At 43.0% G+C, this 24,022-nt stretch overlaps 1 protein-coding gene across 1 annotated transcript in view; it reads right to left on the reverse strand.

Annotated features, from left to right (window-relative positions):
* LOC139239489 (probable G-protein coupled receptor 139) overlaps positions 1–24,022 on the reverse strand; it is a 44,714-nt gene that overhangs the window by 18,487 nt on the left and 2,205 nt on the right. The gene's annotated exons all lie outside the window — the stretch shown is intronic.

Raw genomic sequence — 24,022 nt, forward strand, 5'->3', positions numbered from 1 at the left:
CCCACTGAAACAGCCTTCCAGTTGCAAGAACACCCATTACCCTGTGCTTCCTGCCTCCGCGAGCATTTTGGATCCAACTTGCCACTTTGCCTTGAATCCATGCGCTTTTACTTTCGTGAGCAGTCTGCCTTATGGGACCTTGTCAAAAGCCTTGATAAAATCCACATACACTACTTCAAATGCACTATCCTCATCAACATTCTGTGTTATCTCCTCAGATAATTAAATTAATTTAGTCAGACACGATCTTCCCTTAACAAATCCATGCTGACTGTCCTTGATCAATCAGTGTCTTTCCAAATGAATATGTATCCTGTTCCTCAGAATGTTTTCCAATAATCTTCCCACAACCGAGGTTAGACGACTGGTTTGTAATTGTTCATCTATCCCTTTCTCCACTTTAAAACAAAGGTGCAACATTAGCAGTCTTCTAAATGAATATGTATCCTGTTCCTCAGAATGTTTTATAATAATTTTCCCACAGCCGAGGTCAGGCTGACTGGTCTGTTCATCTATCTCTTTCTCCCTTTTTAAACAAAGGTTCGACATTAGGAGTGCTCCAGTGCTCTGGCAGCACACCTGTAGCCAGAGAGTATTATGATTGTCAGACGCTCTGCTACTTCTTCTTTTGCTTCTCTTAACAGACTGGTTACATTTCACGTGGCCTTGTGGATTTTTCCACTCTCAACGCTGTTAAACCCCTTAAAACCGCCTCTATCACTCGGTTTATTTCATTTAATATTTCACACTCCTCCTCCCTGATTGCAACGTCTGCATCTCCTCTCTCCTTTGTGAAAACAAATGCAAAGTATTCATTAAGAATCATACCACATATTCCGGCTCCACACACAGATTATATGTATTGTCTCTAATGAGCCCTACTGTTTGCTTAGATATCCTCTTGCTCTTAATGTATTTAGAAATCTTTGCGTTTTCCTTGATTTTATTTGCCAAAATGCTTTCATGTTCTCTCTTTGCTTTCCTAATTTCCTTTTTAATATCACCTCTGCCCTTTCTATACTCCTCTTGAGTTTCTGATCTATTGAGCCCTCGCATAAGCCCCCCCTTGTTTTTTATTTCGCCCTGTAAGCCACTTGACATCCAGGTGGCTCTAGATTTGTAAGTCCCACCCTTTTCCTTCAAGGTGACATACTTGCACTGTACTCCTTGAATGTCTTCCAATTCTCTGACACAGTTTTGCACTAAATTTAACTGAATAATAATCACTTGCACAAAAATGCTCTCCCAATGATACCCCTTCCACCTGCTCAGCTTCATTCGCTAAAACTAAGCCCAGACCCGCCTCTCCCTTGTTTGGCTTGCTATATATTGGCTAAAAAATATCTCCTTGATGCATTTTAGGAATTCCACTTACTCTGTACCTTTCACACTAATTCTATCCCAGTTAATATTAGTGTAGTTGGAATCACCTACTATTACTGCTCTATAATGTTGCGTACATATTTGGTCTTCTATCTCCCTCTGACTGTTTGGGGGTCTATACTTTACTGCCAGCAATGTGATCGACCCTTTTATGTTCTTCAATTCATCCAGATGGCCTGATTTGATGATCTATCAAACATACCATCTATTGTCATAGCTGCAATTGTTTCGTTAATCAATACTGCGACCTTCCCCTTCATTTCGGTTTTATCCCCCTCTCTCTCCCGCCTAATAAACATGCAACCAGGAGTGTAAGCTTACCTGCCCTTCTTTCAGCCATGTCTCAGTACTAGCTATAATATCATACTCCTCATTGGCACGTGGTAACATGAGTAATCTTGAAATTACTACTTTTGAGGTCGTGCTTTTTAATCTCTCTCCGAGCTCCTAAAATCTGCCTACAAGGCCTGATCCCTCTTTCTACCGATATCATTGGTACCATCATGGACCACAACTTCTGGCTCTTCATCCTCTCCCCCCAGTAGTCCCTGCAGCCGCTCAGTGAAATCCTTGACCCTGGCACCATGGATGCAACATATCATCCTGGAGTGCTGTCTTCGGCCTGTCTGCTCCGCTAACTATCGAGTCCTTTACCACTATTACTCTTCCACTCTTCTTCCCCACACCCCCCCCCCCACTTCCCCTCCCCCTCTCCCGCCCTGTGCATTGAAACCAGCAGTGGTGCCGTGGACATGGCTCTGGCTGCATGCCCCGATGAACCATCGCTCCCAACAGTACTCAGAACAGAGTGTTGGTTGGGGAGCGAGATGCACTCCGGTGACCCCTACAGTACCTGGCTGCGCTTCCTTTTCTGTCTGGCGGCCACACATCCATTCTCGGCCTGAACACTCTTAAGCTGCGGGATGACCACCTCAAGAAACGTGCTATCCACGAAGTTCTTGGCCTCGAAGATTTACTGCAGTGATTCTCCAATTGATAACGTTTCCACCCGTCCAGCTTAATTGCCTAAAACTAAGTAAAGAACCGCCGCCTGATTTGCTGGGCTTGCTACATAATGGCTGAAAGCAAGTTCTCCTGAATGCAATTTAGTAATTCTGTGCCGTGTATATCTTTTACACTGATTGTATCCCAGTTAATATTAGTGTAATTGAAATCCCCCTATATTACTGCCCAATATTTATGCATTTGTCAGCCATTTGCCAACAAATGTCTTCTTCTATTTCATTCGGATTGTTTGGGGGGCCATTGTACATGCCCAGCAATGCAATTGCTCCTTTTTTTCCTGTAGCAGAACGAATTTAGCCTCAGTTGAAGATCCTTCTAACATAACATCCCTTCTCACAGCTGTGATCTTTCTGTAATCAAAATTGCCAACCCTGTCTCTATCTTGTTTGAAAACCCTGTTGAGATGGCTATCCTGCCGCTCTTTATGCCATGTTTCAGTAATCACTAAGATAAAATACCTCAACGTGTCTACTTGTGCCTTCAGCTTCTCTGCCTTATTCAGCATACTCCTTGAATTTAGGAATATGCCATTATGCACAGCAAAGCACATGTATTGTCTATTTTCCAATCTTTCCTTGCTCTGTATTCCGAACTCCCATAACACTATTCTACCTTCTAACTCGAACTCTGCATTCCTCCCTTCTGTTTATATGCTGAACGTATCATTATGACGTGGCTGGAAGGTTGTTTCCAATGGGCTCCCGCAGCACTCAGTACTAGGTCCCTTGCTCTTTGTGGTATATATAAATGATGTAGAATTAAATGTTGGGGATGTAGAAACATAGAAATTTACAACGCAGAAGGAGGCCATTTTGGCTCATCGTGTCCATGCCGGAGATGATTAAGAAGTTTTCAGATTATACTAAAATCGGCTGTCTGGTTGATGATGAAGAGGAAAGCAGCAGACTGGTGGGCAGAAGAGTGGAAATGGAAAACAATCCGAAGAAGTATGAGAAACATAGAAACATAGAAAATAGGTGCAGGAGTAGGCCATTCGGCCCTTTGAGCATGCACCACCATTCAATAAGATCATGGCAGATCATTCACCTCAGTATCCCTTTCCTGCTTTCTCACCATACCCCTTGATCCCTTTAGCCGTAAGGGCCATATCTAACTCCCTCTTGAATATATCCAATGAACTGGCATCAACAACTGTCTGTGGTACGGAATTCCACAGGTTAGCAACTCTCTGAGTGAAGAAGTTTCTCCTCATCTCAGTCGTAAATGGCTTATCCCTTATCCTTAGACTATGTCACCTGGTTCTGGACTTCCCCAACATCGGGAACATGCTTCCTGCATCTAACCTATGCAGTCCCGTCAGGATTTTATATATTTCTATGAGAGCCCCTCTCTTCCTTCTGAACTCCAGTGAATACAGGCCCAGTCGATCCAGTCTCTCCTCATATGTCAGTCCTGAGGTAATGCATTTGGGGAGGGCTAACAAGGCAAGGGAATACACAATCAGTGGTAGGACAGTGAGACGTATAGAGGAACAGAGGGTCTTTGGAGTGCATTTGCACAGATCCATGAAAGTAGAAGGACAGTTGGTTAAGAAGGCATACATGATACTCACGTTTATTAAGTGAATCATAGAACATAAGAGCAGGGAGCTTATGCTTGAACTGTAGAAAACGCTAGTTGAGCCACATAGAGTACTGCATGCATTTCTGGTCACCATATTACAGGAAAGATGTGATTGTATGCGAGAGGGCACTGCACAGATTTATGAGCAGGTGAACATTCTACTGCTGAACCACCAATGCTCCGATTTATACTGAATTTAAATTTTCAACGTTTGCAACAAATGTGGAACAATTTCATTTCATACTACAAACGGGGACACAGCACCAAAATAAAATGCAAAGTGTAGCAGATGCTGCATAAGGAATTGTTCAATAAATGCTGTAAACAGTCGGCTGGTCAGGGAATATCTGTGGCCAGAGAAACACAGGGCTAATCTCTCAGCTACATGAGCTCTCGGCAGAACTATTATAGGTCTTGTATGAGTTTCCTTCCGAACCTTTTAAGCTACTGAAAGTTAAGACTAATAAATTGCTAACAACACCACGTGAAATGTAATGCCACATAAGAGGTTCGAACACACAACCTAGGCTTGATTAGTGTTACTATCTAAGCAAATGAGCTAACCATCCTTGCTGCAAATGGCTTAATTCAACATACGTTTGTGTCGTGGGCTTATATTTTCGAGACATCTTCAAATGCTGGAATTTTCCATCAACTACCTGCACAAATCTCTCTGCATACAGCCTGCAGTTATCAATAATTCACTATCCTATCGGCAACTAATGTGAATATGTTACTTGATGCCACAAATAACCACATCCAACAAGGCAAAAATAAAAAAGGGCTACATTACAGCAAAAGTCGAAAGGTACTAAGAGTGTTAAAAAGATAAGCTTTAAGGCTCTGTACCTCAATGCGAGGAGTATTTGTAATATGGTGGACGAATTAACTGCACAGGCAGCTACTAACGAATATGAAATAATTGGGATTACGGAGACATGGTTCTCGGATGACCAAAGCTGGCAACTCAGCATCCAGGGATATTCAACATTCAGGACGGATAGACAGAAAGGAAAAGGAGGCGGGGTAGCATTGCTGGTTAGAGAAGAAGTTAACGCAATAGTAAGGAAGGACATTAGCTTGGATGATGTTGAATCTATATGGGTAGAGCTGGGTAATACCAAAGGGCAGAAAACGCTCGTGGGAGTTGTGTACAGACCACCAAACAGTAGTAGTGAGGTTGGGGACAGCATTAAAGAAGAAATTTGGGATGTGTGCAATAAAGCTACAGTGGTTATCACGGGCGACTGTAATCTACATATAGATTGGGCTAACCAAACTGGTAGCAGTGCAGTGGAGGAGGATTTCCTGGAGTGCATTAGGAATGGTTTTCAGGACCAATATGTCGAGGAACCAACTGGAGGGCTGGCCATCCTAGACTGGGTGATGTGTAATGAGAAAGGACTAATTAGCAATCTTGTTGTGCGAGGCCCCTTGTGGAAGGGCGACTGTAATATGATAGAATTCTTTATTAAGATGGGGAGTGAAACAGCTAATTCAGAGACTAGGGTCCTGAACTTAAGGAAAGGTTACTTCGATGGTATGAGACGTGAATTGGCTAGAATCGACAGGCGAATGATACTTAAAGGGTTGTATTGTATGGGGTTAATCACATACTGTTAATTATGATATTTAGACATTTACAGTGCGTCTCTGTCCCATACCCCGTAGAATGTTGCTGCTATAGAGAGAGAGGGCAGCGACCTTGGGATGCACACCAGCTTGTTATGAGACGGTCGGTGCCTCGAGATCTCATGCTTTGTGGACAAGCAGCTGGGGCCTTACAGATTAGGAATTGGCCATAAGCCACATGCATCCATGTTTGGTTCAATAGGATGTTTGTATAACGGAACCGCACTGTCCCTTAGCTCTTTGAACTTCACCTTGGACTTGATTCGCGAGCGGTGCCAGGACCCCCAGGGCTCCAGACCAGCCGTCGTTGTGAGTTCCAGAGGACTTAAGGCCGTGAGCGTTGTTGCATCTTATCATACTTCTTTTTTCTTTGTAAACTGTATTATTATGTTTCTTTTCTCTCAGTAAACGGGGTTTTATTCTTTACTTCATTTGTCTTGTCTCTTATTTAACATTCATCCAGATCCCGAACCTGGGTCTGTTATTATCGATCCAAAACAAGGGTTGAAGTGGATAGGTAATGGCAAACATTTAAAGATCACATGGATGATCTTCAACAATTGTACATCCCTGTCTGGAGTAAAAATAAAATGGGGAAGGTGGCTCAACCGTGGCTAACAAGGGAAATTAGGGATAGTGGTAAATCCAAGGTAGAGGCACATAAATTGGCCAGAAAAAGCAGCAAACCTGAGGACTGGGAGAAGCTTAGAATTCAGCAGAGGACGACAACGGGTTTAATTAGCAGGGGGAAAATAGAGTATGAGAGAAACCTGGCTGGGAGCATAAAAACTGACTGCAAATCTTCGATAGATATGTGAAGAGAAAAGTTTAGTGAAGACAAACGTAGGCCCCTTGCAGTCAGAATCAGGTGAATTTATAATGGCGAACAAAGAAATGGCACACCAACTGAACAAATACTTGGTTCTGTCTTCACGAAGGAAGACACAAATAACTTTCTGGAAATACTAGGGGACCGAGTATCTAACGAGAAGGAGGAACTGAAGGATATCCTTATTAGGTGGCAAATTGTGTTAGGGAAATTGATGGGATTGAAGGCCAATAAATCCCCAGGACCTGATAGTCTGCATCCGAGAGTACTTAAGGAAGTGGCCCCAGAAATAGTGGATGCATTGGTGATCATTTTCCAACGGTCTATCGATTCTCGATCAGCTCCCATGGACGGGAGGGTAGCTAATGCAACACCACTTTTTACGAAAGATGGGAGAGAGAAAACGGGGAATTATGGACCACTTAGCCTGACAACAGTGGTGGGAAAAATGTTGGAATCAATTATTAAATATGAAATAGCAGCGCATTTGGAAAGCAGTGACAGGATCGGTCCAAGTCAGCATAGATTTGTGAAAGGGAAATCATGCTTGACAAATGTTCGATAATTTTCTGATGATGTAACTAGTAGAGTGGACAAGGTAGAACCAGTGGATCTGGTGTATTTAGACTTTCAAAATGCTTTTGACAAGGTCCCACACAAGAGATTGGTGTGCAAAATTAAAGCACATGGTATTGGAGGTAATGTACTGACGTGGATAGAGAACTGGTTGGCAGACAGGAAGCAGAGAGTCGGGATAAACAGATCCTTTTCAGAATGGCAGGCAGTGACTAGTGGGGTGCCACACGGCTCAGTGCTCCAGCTCTTTACAATATATATCAATTATTTAGATGAAGGAATCGAGATTAATATCTTCAAGTTTGCAGATGACACTAAGCTGTGTGGCGGTGTTAGCTGTGAGGAAAATGCTAATAGGCTGCAGCGTGACTTGCACAGGTTAGGTGAGTGGAAAAATGCATGGCAGATACAGTCTAATGTGGATAATTGTGAGGTTATCCACTTTGGTGGCAAAAACATAAAGGTAGAAAATTATCTGAATGGCGGCAGATTAGGAAAAGGGGAGGTGCCTCGAGACCTGGGTGACATAATACATCAGTCATTGAAGGTTGGCATGCAGCTGCAGCAGGCAGTGAAGACGGCAAATGGCATGTTGGCCTTCATAGCTGGGGCATTTGAGTATAGGAGCAGGGAGGTCTTACTGCAGTTGTACAGTGCCTTGATGAGGCCTCACCTGGAATATTGTGTTCAGTTTTGGTCTCCTAATCAGAGGAAGGACGTTCTTGTTATTGAGGGAGTTCACCAGACTGATTCCCGGGATGACAGGACTGACAGATGAGGAGAGACTGGATAGACTGGGCCTGTATTCACTGGAGTTTAGAAGAATGAGAGGCTATCTCATAGAAACATAAAATTCTGACGGGACTGGACAGGTTAGATGATGGAAGAATGTTCCCGATGCTGGTGGAGTACAGAACCGGGTCACAGTCTAAGGATAAGGGGTAAGCCATTTAGAACCGAGATGAAGAGATACTTCTTCACTCAGAGAGTTGTTAACCTGGGGAATTCCCTACCGCAGAGAGTTGTTGATGGCAGTTCGTTAGATATATTCAAGAGGGAGTTGGATATTGCCCTTACGGCTAAAGGGTTCAAATGGTATGGAGAGAAAGCAGGAAAGGCGTACTGAGGTGAATGATCAGCCATTATCTTATTGAATTTTGGTGCAGGCTCGAAGGGCCTACTCCTGCACCTATTTTCTATGTTTCTGTATTTCTATACTATGACATTCGCGTCACACAATTAGAAGCAATGACGATCTCTAGCAATGGAGAGTGAAACCAGCGCCACTTGGCATTCAACGTCATGACCATCACATAATCACCCACCAACAACATCCTGGAGGTGATCATTCACCACAAACTTAACTGGATCGTCATCATCATCGGCAGTCCATAGAAATCGAGGAAGACATGCTTCCAGTCTAAAATTGAGTTCTTAGGTGACTGAACAGTCCAATATGGAATTGCAGTCACTGTCGCAGGTGGGACAGGCAGTCATTGAAAGAAAGAGTGGGTGGGGAGTCTGGTCAGCCACGCGCTCGTTTCACTGCATCCACTTGCTTTCTCAATGCTCTAGAGGTGCTGAGCGCCCGCCTGGATGCTCTTCCTCCACTTAGTGCGGTCTTTGTCCAGGGACTCACAGTTGTCGGTGGGGATGTCGTATTTTTTCAAGGAGGCTTTGACGGTGTCCTTGCAACGTTTCCTCTGGCCACGCTTGCCATGTAGGAGTTTCGAGTCGAGCACTTGCTTTGGGAGTGCTGTGTCAGACATGTGAAAAATGTGTCCTGTCCAATGGAGCTGATGGAGTGTGGTCAGTGCTTCAATGCTGGGGATGTTGGTTTGAGCGAGGACACTAATGTTGGTGCGTCTGTCCTCGCAGGCGTTTTGCAGGATCTTGCGGAGACATTGTTGGTGGTATTTCACCAGTGATTTGAGCCACATAAAAGGTAACTATTCGCAGTGACAGAAGGACATTAGTGATCTTCCACGACAATGAAGTGGAGCATGAATGCAGGAATGGATTATTTGGGTGAAATGGCCTGTTCCTATCTTTTTAATAATGAAGAAGAACGCTGCAGACTGCAGGAAGATATCAATGTACTGGTCAGGTGGGCAGAACAGAGGCAAATGGAATTCAATCCGAATCAGTGTGAGGTAATGCATTTGTGGAGGTATAACAAAGCAAGGGAATAAACAGTACATGGTACGAAACTGAAACGTGCAGTGGGGCAAAGGGACCTTGGAGTGCAGGTCCATAGATCCCTGAAGGTAACAGACCAGCTAGATAAGGTGGTTCTGAATGCATGTGGAAAACTTTCCTTTATTAGTCGAGGCATTGAATACAAGCGCAAGGACATTATACTTGAATTATAACAAACTGGTTAGGCCGCAGCTGGAGTACTGTGTGCAGTTATGTTCACCACATTTTAAAAAACAGATGTGATTGCGCTGGAAAGTGTGCAGAGGAGATTTACAAGAAAGTTACCTGGACTGGAGAATTTTGGTTAGGAGGAAAGATTGAAAATGCTGGGTCTGATTTCTTTGCAACATAGAAGGCTGAGGGGAGACCATATTTAGGTGACTAAAATTATGAGGGCCCGAGATAGAGTAGGTAGGAAGAACGTGTTTCCCTTGACAGAGGGGTCAACAACCAAGGGGAATAGATTTAAAGTAATTGCTGTGGTGGGGGGAGGTGGGGTGGGGTGGGGGGTGATTAGACGAGCTATGACGGGAAACGTATTTACCCAGAGTTTCGTGGGAATCTGGAACTCACTGCCTGATTGGGAGGTAGAGGCAGAAACCCTCACACATTTTAAAAATACTTGGATGCGCACATTAAATGCTGTGATCTACAGGGCGCACTTAGAGTTGGAAAGTAGGAATTAGGCTGGAAAGCTCTTGGTCGGCCTGCGCGGACACAATTGGCTGAAATGCCCTCCTTCCATGCTGTACTTGTTTGCATTTCCTACATTACAAGAGAGACCACAATTTTAAAGTTATTAATTGGCTCTGAACCGCTTTGGGAAGTGCTGAGTGAAAGTCGCTGTGGAGATGCTAGTTTTTTTATTTTATGGCGCCCTAAAAAAATGGACAGCAATAAGGCTGTTTTGCTCAGTTGGTTCGAACGTGGTACTAATAATACCGAAGTGGCGGGTTCCAACCCTGTACTGGCCATTGATTTTAATTTTGTTCGTGGGGTGGGGCTGCAAGAATTTTAGATGAGCTTAAACATTTAGGAACCAAACTCACACGGGATCTGCAATACTTTGAAGCAATGCTGCAAAACATTAGTTCTGCCGAGAGCTCATGGACCTCTGGAGTGTTTCAAGCATTTAATGAACAATTCCTTATCCTCCAGGATTTTGTGACTCCTCATTTTTCAATCATGAATGGCTCACTGCCGCTGATTCATTTGCAGTGCAAAGTATGGAACTGAACTAAATACAATTCGGGTGTGTCATCCCTCATTCTCTCCATTAAATTGCTGTGCAGTGCCGGGGCCACGTGGTTTAATGGATATGGCGTTTGGCATTGATGCAAACGCTGATGCTACCACAAGATTGCAGGTTTAAGCCCTGTCGCGGTCATTTTGTCAAATCTTGTTCAACTTTATAAAACCAAACCACGTTCGCACCCATTAGCTAAAGGTGATTTCCTCCGAAACAGGGCTCTTTATTAAAGACATTTTTTTCTTGCTGTGTCCTGTGTATGTTTCTCACTGATCTTTGCAAATATTTTCTAACAAACCAACAATCACTAACTAATGCCTGTAAATTATTAGTGTTTTCAGTTCGAACAACAGCGTCGCGTCAATCAGTGCAATGATGGGCAGTAGAAGGAATGGTGATCAGATTCTGGGCCAGTGATATCCACAGGAAGCCGTTTAAGAAAAAAAAACGCTCCCATAGAATTGCCTCAGGTAGGGGTCGAACCTGCACAGAAAAACTCTTTTGGATTCCAAGTCCAATACTTAAATACTCGGCCATCGCAGCTACGCAATGCAGTTGTTTCAATAGTCCAATGGTCGGTGCAAAATATTAGAGAATCGGCCTGCATGCTTGCCCTGTTGCATCTCCCAGACGATGAGAAAATTAAATCGTAGAATCTCACAGCACAGAAAGAAGCAATTCGACCACAACTGAAAGTATTTACTTATCGGGGAAGACTGAACAGACTAGGAAGCTTTTCTCTAGAAAATACAAGACAGATACTGACTTTAACGTTATCAATGTTTTTGATTGGGTCAACATCGAGAAAATATTTGCCATTGTACGCGAGTTCAGAACTAGTGGTCATAAATATAAGATAGGCTCCAATAAATTCAGTGGGCAATTCTAGAGTAACTTTTTTACCAAAGAGTGTTTAGAATGTGGAAAATGCTACATGCGCAGGAGTTAAGGCGAATAGCACAAATGCATGTAAGTGGGTGTTACCTAAGAACATGCGTGACAAAGGATTAAAAGGATATGCTGATAGGATGAAGTGAATTAGGGCAGGTGGGCGCTCGTGTGGAGCATTAACTGCTGCAAAACCTGTTGGGGAAAATGGTCTCTTTATATGGTGCAGAATCTATATAACATTATGTAACACCCCTTTTAAACAACAACAACAACTTGTATTTTTATAGCGTCTTTAACGTAGTGGAACGTCCCAAAGCGCCTCACAGGAGTGTGCATTTTGTACATTACAACAGTGACCACACTTTAAACGTGCTTAATTGGCTGTGACCCGCTTTGGGAAGTCCTGAGGTGAAAGTCGCTGTAGAAATGCTCGTTCTTCTTATTATAGCGTCCGATAAAATTGCAAAGTAACAAGGCCGGTTAGCTCAATTGGTTAGAGCGAGTTTCGATCACCGTATGGCCATTTGTTTTTTTTTAGGGGGTGCAGGGTTGCAATATGGTTGAAATGTGTAAAACACTAGTTCGGTCACAGCTAGAGTATTGCATGCTGTTCTGGTCACCGCATTACAGGAAAGATCTGATTGCACTCGTGAGGATACAGAGTCGATTTATGCGGATGTTGCCTGGACTGGTGAATTTAGCTATCACGAAAGATTCCACAAGCTGGGTTCGTTTTCTTTGGAACAGAGCAGACTGAGGGGGGACTGTATTGAAGTGAATACAATTATAAGTGACCTAGACAGAGTACATAGAAAGGATCTATTTCCCTTAGTCCAGTGGTCAACAGGCAGGGGGCACGGAATAAAGTAATTGGTAGGAGACTACACGGGATTTGAGACGAAATGTTTTCAGCCAGCGTGTGGCGAGGGTCTGGAACTCACTAACTGAAAGGGCTTCAGAGGCAGAAGTCCGCACCACTTTTAAAAAGTCCTTGAATGTGCACTTGACTTCCAGTAACCGAAAAGGCTATGGACCAAGTTTAGATTTCAAGCATCAACACTATTTTACTTTTGTATTGGTCGAAAATTTGGCGGATCTGTGGCGCAATGAGTAGCGCGTTGGTCTTCATAATCCATCGTTTTAAAGATATGCAATGGTTGTGGGTTCGAGTCCCACCAGAGTCGGATTTTGGGTCAGGGTTTTATCTTTCCTGGGCCGCACAGTGAATTTTGCAGCAAAGCAATGCATCAGAGAAGGGAAACTGCTGCTGTTGCACTTCCTGTTGCAGATGTGGCCCCAGTTCTACCCAATTAGCCTCTGAATTCTCTGAGCGCCCTGGGTCTTTTGCACAGTAACAGGAGCAAGCAATCGAGTCTGTTGCACAGGGACAGGTCGAGTCCATTAACCACTCAAACCAGTTGCAAAGGACAGGAGGCAGCCATTCAGCTACATGAGCCTGTTTTATAAGAAATGTCGAAATCCATTAGGTCGCTCGAACCTGCTGGATAGATGATGAGAAGGCAATGCCAAACCAACGAACCTGTTGCACAGAAATAGGAGGAGGCCATTGAGCCTCTCCAGTCTGTTACACAAGGACAGGAGAAGGCTATTAACCTCTCGAGCCTGAGGCATTGGACTGATGGAAGCCGTTCAGCTTCTTGAGCCTGCTCTACAAGAAGACTAAAAGTCCATTTTGTCATTCGTACCTGTTGTATAGGCTGAGGATCAGATATTTCAGATTCACGGACCTGTTATACTGGAACAGGAGTAATCAACACCTCGAGCCTGTTGCATAGGCCCAGTGGGATGCCATTCCGTCCCGCCACCTGTTGCCCACGAATAGGAGGAGTGATTCAAGCCTTCGAGTGCATTACACAGGCGGAGGTCCATCCCGCCACCTGTTGCCCACGAATAGGAGAAGTCATTCAAGCCTTCGAATGCATTACACAGGCAGAGGTCAATCATCGTGGTTATGTCACTGGAACAATAATCCAGAGAGAGGAAATCACACCCCGACACGAGTGTAGGGGAATTTGAATTTAATTAAATACACTTGGAATTTTAAAAATATCAGCAATGGTGAGCATTGTCACAAACCCATTTGGTTCACTTGTCTTCTTTAGGGAAGGAAATCTGCCGTCCTTACCGATCTGGGCCTATATGTGACTCCAAACCCACATTAATGTCGTTGACTCTTAACTGACCTCTGATATGGCCTAGCGAGCCATTCGGTTGCATACTGGACTCACCACCAACTTCACAAGCGCAGGTAGAGATGGGCAACAAATGCTGCCCTTGCTAGCAACGTAGACATGCTTGAATTAATAAAATAAAACATTCGATTGTTACATAGGAATAAGAAGAGCCTCAAGCCAGGTCAGAGAATGCGGAGTCTGGAGACAACTAGAAGAATGGATAGCTAGCTGGCTTTAGGACAGGAAACAGAAAGTAGCTTTTCTTCATCGCAGAAGGTGGGTAGTAGTGTTCCACCATGATCGGAGCTGGGATCACTGTTGTTCACAATTTTTATTAAAGAATTAGACCTAGGAATCAAAAACAACATTTCTAAATGTGTGGATGACACTAAATTAGGAGGGATAGTCACTACTGAGGAACATTGCAACAAATTACAGGAGGGCATTAATAAACTTGCAGAATGGGCATATAATTGGCAAATTAATTATAAACCATATACATGTGAGGTGTTACATTTTGGTAGGAAGAATAGGGAGGTCACTTATTGTAGGAAGGTGCCAGTCTGGGTGACGTAGAGGAACAAAGGGTTCTCGGAGTACAAATACGCACAACTCTAAAAGTTACGACACAGGTTAGCAAGGCAATAAAAAAGCAAACCAAGCACGCTGATTTATTTCTAGACGTATAGAATTGAAAAGTAGCGACGTTATGCTAAACCTGCATTTAACCTTGATTAGACCACACTTAGAGTATTAAGTAAAGGTCTGGTCGCCATATTATAAAAATGACATAGAGGCATTGCAGAGGATGCAATGAAGATTTACAAGGATGGTACCAGAAAAGCCAGCGTATTCAAATCAGGGAAGGATTTGAAAAAAGAAGGCTTAGGAGTGACCTGATAGAGACATTTAACATTATAAAGGGTATTGATGGAGTGGATACAGTGAGAATGTTTTCACTTGTGGGGAAGAGAATAACCAGACACAATCAATATCACGAAATCAAAATAGGGAATTCAGAAGAAATTATTTACTCAAAATGTCATGAGATTGTGACACTTGGTACTACAGGGAGTGGTTGAAGCGAGTAGTGTAGAAGCATTAAGAAGAGGCTAGACTATGATGGAGAAGGGAATAGAGCGTTAGGCTGTTGAGGAAAGATGAGCAGAGCTTCCAGTGGAGCATAACCGACTGGCTCGGGTGAATGGCCTGTTTCTGTGCCGTATAGCCGATGTTATCCAATCTAATTCTATGCGAGTCTTTTGCACTGTAACAGGAAGAAAGCATTCAGGCCCTTGAATCTTTTACACTGGAGCAGGTTATTCAGACTCTCAAACATGTTAAATAGTAATAGGAGGCGGCCATTCAGCTTTACAAGCGTCTTACATAAGAACAGGAAGCGGGTCATTCAGCAGCTTCCAGTTTTATACGAATAGGAAAAGGCTGTTCAGCCCCTCAAATCTGTTGTATAGGAACAGGAGGAGGCCGTTCAGCCCATAGAGGCTTTTACACTGGAAAAGGAGAACATTCAATTTTGCGAGCCTGTTACATAGGAACAGGTGAAGGATATTCAGCCCATAGAGGCTGATTAAACAGGAACACGAGGAGTTCATTCACCCCCTCAAACTTGTTACACAAGAACAGGAGGATGGAATTCAGCCACTCGAGCTTGTTACGCAAGAATAGGAGGAGGCCATTCAGCTACTGGAATGGGTAGAGGTCATTCAGCACTTCGAGTCTGTTGCAGTGGAACAAGAGGACGTCATTCAGCCCCTATAAATTGTTACACTGAAAGATACTATTCAGCCCCTCAAATCTGTTACATAGGAATAGAAGGGAGTGATTTAGCCCCTATCAGCCTATTGGACATCAAGAGGAGGAGGCGATTCAAGCCATTGACACTTGTATTTAGGAAATGGAGCAAGCTATTCAGCCACTTAATCCTGTTAGATAGGAGCTGAAGGAGGCTATTCATCCGCTTTACCCAGTTTCACAGGTATAGGATGAAGTTAATGGTATGGTAGCACAATAGTTATGCAACTGGTTTAATCATTCAGAGGCATGTGTACAAATCTAACCATGGCAGCTGTAGAATTTAAATTGAGTACATTAACTAATATGGAATTAAAATGCTGTTATCCTGTCTTTCCTCGTCAACTCTATCAGCATAATGCTCAATTCCCTTCTCCCTCATATGCATATCTAATCGCCCCTTAAATTCATCTGCACTATTTTATTCAACTACTCCCTATGGCAGCGACTTCCACATTCTGACCACTATCTGGGTAAATAAGTTTATATTTACATTTTTGGGGATTTATCTTATATTGATGGCCGTTCGTTTTGCTCTTCCACACAAGTAGAAACATTTTCTCTGTAACTACTTTATCAAAGTTTTTGATAATTTTAAAGAACTCTATTAGGTCAACCTCAAGCTTTCTCTTTTCAAGACAAAAGAGGCCGAGCAAATGCATCATATCCTGATAGGTATACCCTTGCATTTCTGGTAGACCCTTGTAAACCTTTTTTTCCGCCCTCTCCATTGCCTCTCTACCCTTTTTACTATATGGTGACCAGAATTGTACGCAGTATTCCAACTGCTCTATAACATTTTATCATAACTTTTCAACTATATCCCGTTAGAAATTAACCCTCGTGCTTGGTTTGCTTCTTATGGCATTGTTAACCTGTGTCGCTACATTCAGTGATTTGTATATTTGTGCTCTTCTATCCCACTTAGCTTTGTATTTACCGATTAACATGTGACCTCCGTATTTTTGTTAACGAACTGTAATACCTCATATTTATTTATGTTGATATTAATTTGCCAATTATATGTGCAGTCAACAAATTTATTTACATTACATGAATTATTCAAAACAGCACCACTCAATCTAATTTCTTATTAATGTTTCACGTAATGCCTTCACTCATTTGTAAAAAAATGTTTGTAATAGAAAATTAAAAGTTATAACCTGCATTGTCTGAGAATCGAACACAAATCAGCCGTGTTGCAGGTGAGAATTCTATTCTTAAACCACCAAGATTGACATTCATAGGCTGCCATTTTTCAACAGGTCACATTTACATTACTTTGGCATTTTATCAATACAAGTGAGTCCATTGAGGTAAAATAACGTCCAAAGTTCAGCACATGCTGGATATGGAATTGTTCATTTAATGCTGGAAACACTCGGCAGCTCACGGAACATCTGTGGACATCATTAACGTTTCACATCCTTGAGCACTCATCACAAATAAGGGTTCGCAGCTTTGCTTCAAAATATCGAAGGTTCTACTTCGTTTTCCTTGCAATTTTTTTTAAGCTTCTGAAAAATAATAACATTAAGAAACTACCCTCACTTGACCCACAACAAAACTCACGACCTTGGCATTATTAGTGCCACGTTGTAACGAACTGAGCTAACCTGCCTTCCCGTATTATTGTGGCTGTCAGATTCAAATTATTTTTGTGGCCCCGACATATTTTCGAGACCTTATCAAATTGCCAGAAACTATCCGGCTACTTCCTGCATTTATCTCTTTGCATACAACATGCATTGTCAATCATTCACTGTGCTATTTTCCTCCTGGTCCTCTTTAACAGGCTCGAGGGGCTAAATGCCCTCTACTTGTTCCTGTGTGACAGTAGTGAGGGGCGGAATGGCCTCCTACTATTCCATTGTGGCCTAAATGGAATCCTTCTTTTCCTATGTAACAAGCTTGAAAGTCTGAATGGTCTTCACCTGTCCCGTGTGAACGGTTTCAGGGACGGAATGGCCACCTCCTGTTTCTATAAAATAGGCTCGAGATGCTGGATAGTGACCCAGATCGGTATGTTACGTCAATAGTCACCATTACTGATACGTTTTAATTCCAGATTTATTTAATTGAATTTAAATCACCTGTCTTTGGATTAGTAGCCTAGTGATATAACCACTATCCTATTGTGATTGACCTCATCCTGTGCAACAGGTTCGAGGGGCTGATTGTTCTACTCGCGTTCCTCAGTAACAAGCTCGTGGATGCTGAATGACGTTCCCCTGTCCCTGTGTAATAGGTTCGAAGGTCTGAATGGTCACCTCTTGGTCCTCAGTAACGTTCTCGAGGGGCTAAGTGGCCTCGCCCTGTTCCAGTGCAACAGGCTGAAGAAGCTGAATGGCCTTCTCTTGCTCCTGTATAACTGATGCATGGGCTGAAGTGCCTCCTCCTGTTACTAAGTAACAGGCTCGAGGGGCTGAATGGCCTCCTCCCATTTTTCAGTAACAGTTTTGGCATTCCAAATTGGCTCCTCCTGTTTCTGTCTAACAAGCTTGAGAGTCTCAACTGCCTACTCCTATACCGATATCACTGGCTCAAGGTGTTGAATGGCCTCGTTCGGTTCCTGTGTAGCCGACTCGAGGGTCTGAATGGCCTCTTCCTGTTCCAGTGCAACAGACTCGAGAGGCTGAATGGCCTCCAACAGTTATTCCATAACATCTCGAGGAGCTGAACGGTCTGCAGATGTTCCTGTGTTGCAGACTCGATGGGTTGCATGGACCTCTTTTGTTCCTATCAGACCATGTGGCTGATGGCCGTCGTGTGCTCTTTGCTTTCCCTCTTTCTACATATTTCATTGGTCTCGATATGGACCATAGCGTCAATTTATAATTTATAAAGGTTTTTGATAACTTCCTGACTTTTGTACTCTATTCCACTATTTATAAAGTCAAGAAGCCTCCATGCTTTTTTTAAGAGCCTTATCAACTCTCCCTATATCCCCTTGATTATCCACTATTGGGAAGTATTTAGTGTCTTCTACCGTGAAGACCAATACCACCGCACTCTGCAGCTTCCTAGCTCGGAATAGCCCTAACTCTACCATTAACATCAAGCAGGGACCAAACCTGGTTCAATGAAATAGCTTGCTAGGAGCAGCATCACCCGTATGTAACAATGAAGGCCAAACTGGTGAAGCTGGACATGGAATCAAGGCGGGTAAAGGCATATGAGATACAGATTAGCGATGATCTGCTTGAATGACACAACAGGTCTAAGGGGCAGAATGGCCTCCTCCTGTTCCAGTTTGTCTATCACCATTTAGAAAAGGTTACAGAAAGGCTTTCTCTGAATTATATGGAAAAACTCACACTTTTCGATATTGAACTCCATCTGCCACAGTCCCCGCCCCCCCCCCTCCTCCTCCCATTTTGTTGCAGCCAAACTGCAGGTATTGAAAAAGTGGAAGTAAGAAGCAGCATCCGTGGGTGGGCTCGGACCACCAACCTCTTAGCTAACAGCTGAGCATGCTGACCGATTGCGCCACAGAGACACATTAGATTGCGCCACAGAGACACATTAGTGCGGCGATTGCGACATTTCTAAAGCTAAAACGTCAGGCCACTGAATGCGATATCACCTGCCCACTATATGTTTACTTGTCCCCATTAAAGAATGCAACATTCATTGTCGAAACACGAAAATAGTCGTTAAGGAAAATATGTTAAACAAATTGATGTGAAAACCCGCTCCGAGCCATTAGAGCGGTTTATCAACCAATCTTAACGGTGAGAAAATAATGTGGGACATGGTTTTTTCACAACTGTTCGAATCTTCCCACCAGTTCTTTTGCTAATTTATTTGTTCATCAATGTCGCGATCCGAATTACACGTGATTGATTCACTGAGTGCCCTGGGAACCAAATACTGCAGAGCACAGGCCCTGCTCTATCTGGAGTTCAGTTAGACCCCGAGTGAGTTGGGCCAATTTAAACATTGAAACTCGGAACTTTCCCTTTGGGAATGTGGAAGCAGAACAGAATAGAATAGGGACACGCTGTGTCTGAGACAGGATTCAAATTGCAATTTCAATCGGTCTGTCTGGGTGCCCTTTTCAAAGAAACCTTGTCTCCGAACATGTGCGAGCCAGTTTATGATTCTGGAAATTGAGACAGGGCAATAGAAAGACAAATCGAAGCACAGGGAATCTGGCAATAGGAAGTGAGATGAGAAAAAACGGTTTCCACACAGAACTGATGCTGCGCTCGGGGTGGCCACCTGCTACCTGAATACATTAATGTGCCACAGCTCATTAATTGTAGGAGTGGGACGGTCCGGTGATTTACAACACACGTAGATAAGGCAACTTCACTCTCTCGGTCTCTAGTGGTCTGCATGTTAAGAATAGCCACACATTTATCATGGTTTTACATTTTTATCTCCAACTGCGTTAGTCTTAAGCAGTCGGCTCGTCGTTCAAGGGATGATTCTCCCTGTGGGTTGTAAATTGCGAGAGGTCCCGGGTGTATGTCCTCATTATGCCGGCGACTTTTGAACTTGCAGTTGTGAGTGTTGTAGAGAAAGACTTGCATTGATATAGCGCCTTTCGCGACCTCAGGACTTCCCTAAACGCTTTACAGCCGTTGAAGTACTTTTGAAGTGCAGTCACTGTTGTAATATAGGAAAAAATGCGCCCATATCAACCACTTGAATCTCAATTCTTTTGGGATTTTAAAGCGCTTATATTACACAAATGCAAGATAAATAAAACCGAGTTTGAGAAACATTGATGTAAACAAATGCACGCAATATGCCTGTAGACGTTATAGCGCTTCTGAGTCCAGATTAGAAGGCTGCATATTGAAAACACGTCAGGGTCAATGCTACTTCAATGTTATTCTTCCGAAATTAATATTTTCTTTGCTGGCACATATTAACCAGATCCTTGAGCTAAAGCCCATCTCATTGTTTCCGCAGTGTCAGGCAGAGTAGCGCCTGAGGTCCTCATTTATTTAACGTAATAGGACGCAAACACGTTATCATTCAAAACCTGCCGGTGTCACACACAGATTAAACAGAGCCAGAGAGACAGACGGAATCGGGAAACACCGGGGAATGGACAAGAGATATTGACAAGAACTAAAAGCGCTTTGCGATCATAAAATTGCCGGAACACTGTGGTTAATGAAAGGACTTTTGATGGTTGACTTCCTTACACAGCTGGCAATTCTGGAGAACCTGGTTCGTGGTTTGTTGAACAAGTTAAACCACTCGGTCAGAGCCAACAAGTGCCTGACTGCAATCAACAACAGGGGCGTGCATTTTAAACAAACCAGGCTAGCTCAGTCGGTAGAGCATGAGACTCTTAATCACAGGGTCGTGGGTGCGAGCCCAATGATGGGCGAGTAAACTTTGTTAAAGTTTTATGTTGCTTTCACAGGAAAGCATCATTAATTAATCGATAACCTTCTTTTGCCAAATGAACGAAATGCTAACTGAGGAGGTGTCGACAAAATTCTTCAATCATTTTTCCAATAATAATAAAAGGAATAAACATTTTGAACCAGAAACCTAAAACACTGTAAAATGGGAACACAAAAGCAAAATACTATGGATGCTGGAATCTGAAATAAAACAGAAAATACTGGAAATCTCAGAAGGTCAGGCAGCATCTGTGGACAGAAAAACATTTCGGGTCGAGGCCCTTCGTCAGAACTACCGGTTGTTCGAAAGGAGCCAATGTAGAGGAGACCACATCGTGAACAGCGAATACAGTAAACTAAAGTGAAAGAAGTGTGAAATGGAAAATTGTTTTATAGTTAACATACAAAGCACAGAACAAATGATTGAAGTAAGGACTCTCTCTCAGGTAGCATTTCTTTCATGTGCAAAAGAATGCTATCGGTTAATTACTGATGCTTTTTCGTGAAAGCATCATAAATAGTTAGCACAAAATACACAGGAGTTCATGCAATTTTCTGATTGCAATGTGCTTTTACTCCTCATCGATATATATTTTCTATTCCCCAGTGTTTTCCGATTCTATATGCCTTTCTGACTCTGTTTACTCAGTGTGTGGCATCTTGCAGGTTGATTTTAAACGAATACCTGTGTTCGTGTCATGTTACATTACATAAATGAGGCTTATCTGCCTCACACTGGGGAAACAGTGAGACTGAATTTGGAGCTTTGAACCGAGGCAACAGACGGCATGGCCACCAAGGTTGAACGATTATAATCATCATCATCATAGGCGGTCCCTGGAATGAGGATGACTTGCTTCCACACCAATAATTTTTTTCTCTTCACATATCTATACAAGCTTTTGCAGTCCGTTTTTATGTTCCAGCAAGCTTCCTCTCATACCCTATTTTCCCCCTCCTAATTAAACCTTTTGTCCTCCTCTGCTGAATTTTAAGTTTCTCCCAGTCCTCAGGTTTGTTGCTTTTTTTGGTCAATTTATATGCCTCTTCCTTGGATTTCAGACTATCATTAATTTCCCTTGTTAGCCACGGTTGAGCCACCTTCCCCGTTTTATTTTTACTCCAGACAGGGATGTACAGTTGTTGAAGTTCATCCATGTGATCTTTAAATATTTGCCATTGCCTAGCCACCGTCAAACCTTTAAGTATCATTCACCAGTCTATTCTAGCCAATTCACGTCTCATACCATCGAAGTTACCTTTATTTAAGTTCAGGACCCTAGTCTCTGAATTAACGGTGTCACGCTCCATTTTAATAAATAATTCTACCATATCATGATCACTCTTCCCCAAGGGACCTCGCACAACAAGATTGCTAATTAGTCCTTTCTCATTACAAATCACCCAGTCTAGGATGGCCAGCCCTCTAGTAGGTTCCTCCAGGAAATCCTCCTCCACCGTATTGCTACCAGTTTGGTTAGCCCAATCTATATGTAGATTAAAGTCGCCCATGATAACTGCTGTACCTTTATTGCAGGCATCCCTAGTTTCTTGTTTGATGCTGTCCGCAACCTCACGACTCCTGTTTGGTGGTCTTACACAACTCCCACTAGCGTTTTCTGACGTTTGGTGGACAAGTCAGATGTGAAGAGGACACAACGAGCATACAGAGTGATATAGACAGATTAAGTGAGTGTGCAGTAGAGTGGCAGATGGAGTATAATGTGGACAAATGTGGTTATTTATTTTGGTAGCAAGAATAGATACAAATAATATTTTTAAATGGTGATAAACTATTCCTATTAGGTGATCAGAGAAATGCAGGTGCCCGAGTACAGGAAACACATAGACAGCAGGTACAGCAAGCCATTTGGAAGGCACGATGCATGTTGCCTTTATTACCAGCGGCTTCGAGTACAAGATTAAGTATGTCTTGCTACAATTGCACAGGGATCTGTTGCGACCATGCCAGTATTGTGCACATTTTGCTCTCTTAATTTAAGGATGTATCTGCTTCCTTTAGAGGCGGTACGACGAATATTCACTGGATTGATTTCTCGGGTGGCACATTGAGTAGATTGGGCTTAAACTCTCTGGAGTTTAGAAAAAAACGAGGTGATCTCGTTGAAATATATAAGATTCTGAGGGGAATTGAAACGATAAATGTTGAGAGCTTATTTCCCTTGGCTGGTGAGTTAAGAGTGAGGGGGCAGAATCTCAGGATAAGGGGTCACTGAAATGGGGAGGAATTTCCTCACCCAGAGGGATGTGAACCATTGGAATTATCTACCACAAAGGTGCTGAATCGTTGAGTATAATCAAGGCTGAGTTGGATAGATTGAGTCTGTATGGGAATTAAGTGATACGGGGATAGATGGGGACATTGAAGTTGAGGCCGAAGGTCAGCCATGATCTTGTTGAATGGCGGAGCAGGTGCCTAATGCTCCTGCTGCTCCTAATTATTGGCCCAAACATTCCAACCTCCCGGGCTTGTACGAAGTTTCTGTGGACCCAGGAAGGCATCAGAAAAGCCGGTTTTTAGCGCGCAATGCTCATGTGCTGAAAGCCGGCTTTTACGATCTGTCAAGCTGGAGCTTGACAGATCGTAGACATCTCAGGAGCGAGGACATGTGAATGGGCAAGATTGCGGAATTTACGCGTATCTTGCCTGGCAAATGTCCACAAACATTTTGTGCTTTAAAAAGCTGGTGCATCACCTATTTTTACAGGTGCAAGTGTTTAAAAACTTACATAAACATAATACAATTAAATTAAATCAACACATTTTAATGTTAAAAATTCTACCCATTAAGGTAAGTTCATTTTTAACCCGACTTACAAATTTTTTTAAAAATCGGAATTGTATTGTTTTTTTCTAAAGCATTAATTAATTTGAATTCTGTTTAATTTTAATTATGTGAGGTCTTTTTTTTTGATTGGTGTGTGTTTGTTTTTTTCCCCATTAATAGCACTGAGAATTTGTAATTACGCGAGTCTAAGTGCTATTAATGGGAACCTGTGAACTACGAACCTGATTGGCAAAGCAGTCACACGTGACTGCATTTTCTGCTTGGGAACCCTCTGGGCGGGCAGTCGCTTCACAGCGCGGGAAGAGAAGGCCCCCCCACCGGAATCCAGGGCTCGTCCTAGACCACCAGATACTTTCGTAAAAGATCGCTGGTCAGAAGGCAATTGCCCGCCGGAAGCCTCGGATTGGAATTTTCGAGCGAGTATGTTCTTATGGTCATATATGACGAGATTTTCCAAAGATTCTTAA

Source organism: Pristiophorus japonicus, chromosome 27 (genome assembly GCF_044704955.1).
Source record: "Pristiophorus japonicus isolate sPriJap1 chromosome 27, sPriJap1.hap1, whole genome shotgun sequence".
In the NCBI taxonomy this organism is placed as follows: domain Eukaryota; kingdom Metazoa; phylum Chordata; class Chondrichthyes; family Pristiophoridae; genus Pristiophorus; species Pristiophorus japonicus.